This window comes from Cetorhinus maximus, chromosome 10, assembly GCF_964194155.1.
Source record: "Cetorhinus maximus chromosome 10, sCetMax3.hap1.1, whole genome shotgun sequence".
In the NCBI taxonomy this organism is placed as follows: domain Eukaryota; kingdom Metazoa; phylum Chordata; class Chondrichthyes; order Lamniformes; family Cetorhinidae; genus Cetorhinus; species Cetorhinus maximus.
The window spans coordinates 65,723,041-65,731,118 of record NC_135888.1 but is presented as its reverse complement, the minus strand read 5'-3'; positions in this window follow the sequence as shown (position 1 = coordinate 65,731,118).

The window sequence follows — 8,078 nt, the reverse complement described above, 5'->3', positions numbered from 1 at the left end:
CCCATTGCTGAATACCCCACCATCAACTTCCTGGGAGTTAGCATTGACCAGAAACTGAACTGAACCAGCCATAAAAATACTGTGGCTACAAAAGCAGGTCAGTGGATGAGAATTCTGTGGTGAGTAACTCACCTGCTGACTCCTCAAAACCTGTCTAACATCTACAAGGCACGTGTCACTTGTCTGGATGAATGCAGCTCCAACAACATTCAAGAAACTTGACACTATCCACATTAAAGCTGCCTGCTTGATTGGCATCCCATTCACCACTTTAAACATTCACTCTCTCCACCACTGATGTACAGTGGCAGTCATCTGTATCATCTACAAGATGCACTGCAGCAACTCACCAAGGCTTCTTTGATAGCACCTTGCAAACTCGCGACCTCTACCACCTTGAAGAACAAGGGCAGCAGACACATGGAAACACCAGCATCTGCAAGTTCTCTTCCAAGTCACTCATCATCCTGACTTGGAACTAAATCCCTGTTCCTTCACTATCACTGGGTCAAAACCCTGGAACTCTCTCCCTAACACTACATGGACTGTAGCAGTTCAAGAAGATGGCTCACCACCAGCTTCTCAAGGGCAATAAATGCTGGCCTAGCCAGCAGTGACCACCCCTGATGAATGAATAAAAAAAATACTCCACCAATGCTGACAAGTAGGAGGGGAGGTATGATCAACTCATGATCCAAATCAAGTTTGGAAATTAATCACTTCTAAATTCTGCAAAGAAGGAAAAACTGAGGGAGGAAGGGAGGGGGAGAAGGAGTTCCAGAGGATGGAGGTGCTGGGAAAGAAGGAGTTAAAGAAGTAGCCTGCTGTGCAATAGGTTTCAATTTCAAAACAGTTAGGAACAAGGAAGGAGAATTAAACAGTAATTTTGGTGTTGTGCAAGGTGCTGACTAAGACGGGGGAAGGAAATCAAATCTCTGAGTGGTGGAAGCTGCAAAGAGATACCAGCTGTTGCCTTAAAAATTTAAGAATATGCTTTGATATAGGTGCTCAGTTTGTCAGACACACATGATGCTTGGCAGAAACAAAAACAAAAATTTCTGGAAAAACTCAGCAGGTCTGACGGCATCTGTGGAGAGAAAGACAGAGTTAACGTTTCAAGTCCGTATGACTCTTCTTCAGAACTAAAGGGAAGTAAAAATATGGTGAAATATATACTGTTTAAGGTGGATAGAGGGCCAGTGATAGGTGGAGGCAAAGGAGAGATTGCAAAAGATGTCATAAACAAAAGGTCGAAGGGGTGTTGATGGTGGTGATACTGGCTGAAGGAGGTACTAATGGTGACATTAAGAGTAGGAAGCAGAATGAGCAAGTGACAGATGGCCCTAGTGGGGATGGGGTGGGGGGAGGGGATGGTGTGGGAGAAAAGATTGAAATAGGCTAAAAGGTGGGGATAAAACAATGAATGGAAATAAATTTGAAAATTAATAATAATAGAAATAGGTGGGAAAAATATATATTTTTTAATATATATAAAAATTAAAAATAAATATTTGAAAAGAGGAGATCAAAAAGGGGTGAGGATGGAGGAGAGAGTTCATGACCTGAAGTTGCTGAACTCAATGTTCAGTCCGGAAGGCTGTAAAGTGCCTAATCGGAAGATGAGGTGCTGTTCCTCCAGTTTGCGTTGAACTTCACTGGAACATTGCAGCAAGCCAAGGATGGACATGTGGGCATGAGACCGGGGTGGTGTGTTGAAATGGCAAGCGACAGGAAAGTCTGGGTCATGCTTGCGGACAGACCGAAGGTGTTCCGCAAAGCGGTCACCCAGTCTGCGTTTGGTCTCTCCAATGTAGAGGAGACTGCATTGGGAGCAGCGAATGCTGTAGGCCAAATTGAAGGAAGTGCAAGTGAAGCGCCCTGCTTGAACAGAGGCCCAAACAATCCCCATCCACCACCACTCTCCTCCGTCTGGCTGAACTTGTTCTCTCACTGAACCTTAAACTCGTCTCACTTCCTCCAACTTAAAGGTGTGGCTATGGGTACCCGCATGGGCCCCAGTTATGCCTGTCTCATTATGGGATATGGAGAACATTCCTTGTTCCAGTCCTACTCAGGCCCCCTCCCACAACTCTTTCCCCGGTGCATCGATGACTGTTTCAGTGCGGCTTCATGCTCTTGTCTGGACCTGGAAAAATTGATTAATTTTGCTTCCAATTTCCACCCCTCCATCACTTTCACATGGTCCATCACTGACACTTCCCTTCCCTTCCTTGACCTCTCTGTCTCAATTTCTGGTGATAGACTGTCCACCAATATTCAATTCAAGCCCACCGACTCCCACAGCTACCTCGACGATAACATCTCACACCCTGCTTCCTGTAAGGACTCCATCCCATTCTCTCAGTTCCTTCACCTCCGTCACATCTGTTCCGATGATGCCACTTTCCAAAACAGTGCTTCTGGCAAGTCTTCCTTCTTCCCTAACTGAGGTTTCCCACCCACGGTGGTTGACAGGGCCCTCAACTGTGTCCGACCCATCTCCCTTGCCTCTGCCCTCATAACTTCCTCTCCCTCCCAGAACCATGATAGGGTCCCCCTTGTTCTCACTTTTCACCCCACCAGCCTCTGCATTCAAAGGATCATCCTTCGCCATTTCCGCCAACTCCAGCATGATGCCACCACCAAACACGTCTTCCCTTCACCCTCCTGGTCGGCATTCCGTAGGGACCGTTCCCTCTGGGACACCCTGGTTCACTCCTACATCACCCCAACACCTCAACCCCCTTCCCATGCAATCGCAGAAGGTGCAACACCTGCCCCTTTACTTCCCCCTTCCTCATCGTCCAAGGGCCCAAACAATCCTTTCAAGTGAAGCAGCACTTCACTTACTCAATTTGGAGGAACAGCGCCTCATCTTCCAATTAGGTACTTTACTGCCTTCTGGACTTAACATTGAGTTCCACAACTTTAGATCATGAACTCTCTCCTCCACCCTCACCCCTTTTTGATCTCCTCTTTTCAAATATTTATTTTTAAATTTTTATATATATATTTTTTCCCACCTATTTCTATTATTATTATTTTTAAAATGTATTTCTATTCATTGTTTTATCCTCAACTTTTAGCTTATTTCGATCTTTTCTCCCACACCGTCCCCTCCCCCCACCCCACCCCCACTAGGGCCACCTGGCACTTGCTCATCCTGCTTTCTACTCTTAATGTCACCATTAGCACATCGTTTAGCCAGTATCACCACCATCAACACCCCTTCAACCTTTTGTTTATGACATCTTTTGCAATCTCTCCTTTGCCTCCACCTATCACTGGCCAGTGGCCAGCTTCACTTGTCCCACCCCTTTTAAACAGTATATATTTCACCACATTTTTACTTCTCTTTAGTTCTGAAGAAGAGTCATATGGACTTGAAACGTTAACTCTGTTTTTTTTTCTCTCCACAGATGCTGTCACATCTGCTGAGTTTTTCCAGCATTTTCTGTTTTTGTTCCAATGATTGTTTGCTGTGTCCAACAGTATAACTACTGTTAGGCGTCCCATAAACTACTCCCATCGGTGTTTTCTGACTCTAGCTATTCCTATGGAGTGAAGCCAAGATTCAAGTCTTTATGGGGAGAAACTGAGGAGGCTGATGGAACTGGTTGCTACAGTGTGGCACAAACACTAACTAGATTCCATGACTTGTTAATATTGTAGCAATGCCCCTTTTTGGGAGGTGTGGGATCTACAAGCTCTAGAAACACGCTTAGACCTTACCTTAGTGGCCACTTGGCAGGCTGTAAGCTTACAAACTGAAAGTTAGTGGTTAACTTCACCATGGGAAGGGGCACCATCAAAAACAGGTCTGGTCCTATCCTCAACTGATGTGCACATGCGCATACAGATTAACAGTTACTTGATTAGGAATCATGGACCAAATCCCTTGCTTTATTTTTCCCTCCCCAGTCAGAATTGCTGAGCCAAACCTGCTAACAGCAGCCAACTCATCATAGTCAAGGGATCCAATTTGCTACCATCTTGGTCTCTGTATAAACTCTTTCACTCCACCTTCTCTCTATAACCTATTTAACTTACAACTTAGCATGCATCTTCCAATTCTACTCCTGTCACCCTCTGCCTTCCACAGTGCCCCGGATGCCAGAACCCTCATTCATTATTTCCTTTACATTCTGGAACTCTATTGCTAACCTCACAGAAATAAGTAGAGTGAGCACATGAAAGGAGTTTTTAAAAAGCACATGGATTTTGGAAATACAGAGTAAATGTTTTGCATATGCGCTATGATGATTGAGGGTGATCTATTTACAAGATGCTGGACTTGGTTTAGTAGCAGCAACCTTGCCTGTGTTAAATGATTGTGGGTTTATGTTGCACTCTGGAGCCCTAAGCACAGGATCAAAGCTGACACTTCAGTGCAGTACTGAGGGAGTTCTGCCTTGTCAGTGGTGCCATATTTTGGATGAGACATTAAACTGTGGCCGTGTCTGTCCTTTCAACTGAACATAAAATATCCATGGCACTATTCAAAGGAGAGCAGAGGAGAGCAGTGTCCTGGTTAAAATTTACCTCTCAATCAATATTACGAAAATAGATTATCTGGTCATTATCATGTTTGTGGGGTCTTCTGCGCATACATTGACAGATGTGTTTCCTACATTCTGATACTGACCACACTTCAAAAGTAGCAACTTTGGGATGCCCTGAGTTTGTGAAACATGCAAGATAAATGCAACTTTCTTCTTTCTAAAACAATCTCTTTACCCATCTCTATTAGAGTCCTCACAACCTACCTCTGAGCATGGATTTTGGTAAAACAAAAACAAAAAAGTGTGGATGCCAGAAATCTGAAATAATGAAAAGAAAATGCTTTTTATACTCAGTAGGTCAGGCAGCATCTGAGGAGAGAGAAGGAGAGTTGATATTTCAGGTCTATGACACTTTGTCAACACTAGAATAGGTTAGAGACATAACAAGTTTTAAGCAAGTCTAGAGACAGAGAAAGGGTAGGGGAGGGGAGAAACAAAAGGGAAGATTTGAGGGATGGTGGAAGGCAGGAGAGATTCAGTGACTAAAGGGAAGATGGTTCAAGGCAAAAGAAGATGATAATAGGACAAGTAAAGAAATAAAAGATGGATCTAGATGAGGTGTAAATGCGAAAAGCAGAACCATAAGCAAGAGTTGATGTTGAAAAATAAGTGGAGGCATAGGTTATGATTTGTAGTTGTTGAACTCATTGTTGAGTCCAGAAGGCCATAAAGTGTCTAATTGAAATATGAGCTGCTGTTTCTGGAGCTTACACTGAACTTAATTGGAACAGTGTAGGAGACGTGGACAGAGAAGTTGAGTGGGATTGCGCCAGAGAATCAAAATGACAGGTGACTGGAAGCTCACAGATGGTGCTTTGCAAAGTGATCACCCAATCTGAGTTTGATCTCTCTCCAGTGTAGAGGAGGCCTCATCATGAATAGTAAATACAGTTTATTAAATTGAAAGAGGTACAAGGAAATCACTGTTTTATCTGTAAGGTGTGTTTGGGGCCTTGGACAGTGGGAAAGGAGGAGGTAAAAAGACATGCGTTGCATCTTCTGTGTTTGCATGCCCTATGGGAAGAAGAAGGTGTACTGAGGGATGGACCAGGCTGTCAAAGAAGGAACTTCCCTTCGGGGTGCTAAAAGGGGAAAGAAAGATGTGTTTGGTAACACCATCATGCTGGAGGTGGTGGAAATGGCAGATGATCCATTGAGCATAGAGGCTGGTGGGATGGAAAGTGAGAACAAGGTGAACCCTATCTGATTTCTGGGAGGGACAGGAAGGAGTGAGAGCAGAAGTGAAATGGAACAAATGATTTCTGATAACTACTCTTGTACTTGCTGCTCAGTCTTTAGACCCCCTGGGATATTTAGTTGGGTGAAATTTAACGTACATGAAATCTAACAGGGCAAGTGGGTACGACTCATGCTTGATGATGCTATTATACAAGTGTTTAATATGCTTGGATTAAGCTCCTCCTCTCCCAAGGTTAGCTCCTCTGTTACAGAATCTGGGAAAGGAAATTTTCGATGTACAGGTTAAATGTTTGGATGATAATATCACAGAAAGTAATTTCTAACTTAATGTGTTTATGTAGTGACTCCATATTAATAAGGTCAGTGTGCATCATTGTATTCAGTTAGTTGTCTTGGTTACTCACTGGGCCACTGTGACACTTTGACCCCCAACAAAAAGTCATTCGTTTAGAAGAAGATTGGTAAAGGGAAAGAAATGGACACATAAACCGTACAATTGTTGCCCTAGATTTTGTGGTTAGTGGCAAAGCAAGGAAGCTCATCACTGATATCTAAGGAAGTTGCCACAAAAATCCAGTGATTTTTCTGGTGTGATTTCCCTTTTCCTGGTGGTAATTTAAATCTGGCACAAGTCTTGGTGTGCAGGAGCAGTGATGTCAACAAGCAGGTAGGAAACCAATCCAACTGAAGTATTTACATGCAGCAAACCAGGAAGTTAAAAGTGTCTAATATAACGTAATTTATCAGATAGCAAAATAAATGGTTATTATTGGATTAAGATAGAAGGATGATAGACAAACTTTTTTTAAAAATTAAAAAGGTATGGGGAATGTTTTTATCATTATGGAGAAATTTGACATTCCACAAACTTTAAGCTAGCTTCTCAGGGTGTAGGTCGTTCAAAGGTGTCACTAAGCAAATGGGGATATACAACCAGCCCGACAACTTGTGAATGTGAACTGAGCCACAGACTATGCAACATCTCCTGCAATGCCTATTACTAGAGGAACCCTGCACTGTTGCAGATCTTGCCGAATTCAACAACAAGGTGCAAAAATGTGTCCAGTTCTGGCTGGGCCATGTATAGACTGTCCGTGGACACGATAAGAAGAAGGGCAAGTGAGGTGTTTATCAGTATTAAATACACTGTTAAAAACCTAATTATACCCCATTCAACAAGGTGTAATTTTTCAGGGTTTCTACATTTACCCAATAGCATCAGAGTGGAAGTTCTTGTCAATTCATTGATTGTAGATTGAAGGAGCTGATGCTTCAACAGCTCCCCCACTGGAGAAGCCTGGAATCACTGACAGCGACTCCTAATCTTTACATTACTCTGAACATGTGCGGAGTCCTGAAATTTTTGTCAATTTTAGATGAGCAATGATGGTGAACGCTGACAATTTTGCACTGTCACGACCACTGCAAAATCTGGGCTTTTGGGATTGCCACAAACTCTAAAATGGGGAGAGACTGGCTCAACCTTAGAATAGCTAAAGTGCATAGTTTAGATGTAGCTTTCTCCCTTAGCAGATTTCACACATTGACAAAGAGGGGGAATAATGTGGAAAAAATTAAGGGAGAATTCAATAAATCAATAAAAGAGGGGACAATTGAGTGAAAATCATAAGTGTGAAACCCTCCTCAAAAATAAAGTTGACTGGTGGGATTGAGAACAGAATTTTTGGAGTAGAGATGTCTGACTTCTCAAATGTTTGAAGCAACCTTTATGATCACCAACAATGAAGAAAGAAATAAATAAAAACAAAAAACTACTGCGGATGCTGGAAATCCAAAATAAAAACAGAATTATCTGGAAAAACTCAGCAGGTCTGGCAGCATCGGCGGAGAAGATGCTGCCAGACCTGCTGAGTTTTTCCAGGTAATTCTGTTTTTGTTAAGAAAGAAAGAAAGCCTATTTCAACTTCTCACAATCAAACTTTTTTTTAACCCAAATGCCAGCTCGGCATTCCAAATCATAAACCCTACATCTTAGGGATACACCTGACCATGTAACTGAACCTACCCACAACATCCCTAAGAGGGCGACAAAGTGTCTGGCACATATATCCAATCACAAAGAAGAAAGTGAAAGCAGCCAATGAGCTGAGCCACGGCAAAAAGGAAGCGCCAATCGCCATGGCCCAGCTTGCAACCATCCAATCCGAAAAGGCGATGAAAGGGGTACGTGGCACAGTGGTTGTCGCATGCGCAGTGCCACGACGCTGCGAATGGTTACACATGCGTGATATTGATTGGGCGCTATGGCGCGGCCGGGAAGGCGCATGCGCACACTCTTCCTCTTCCCGGAGGCGG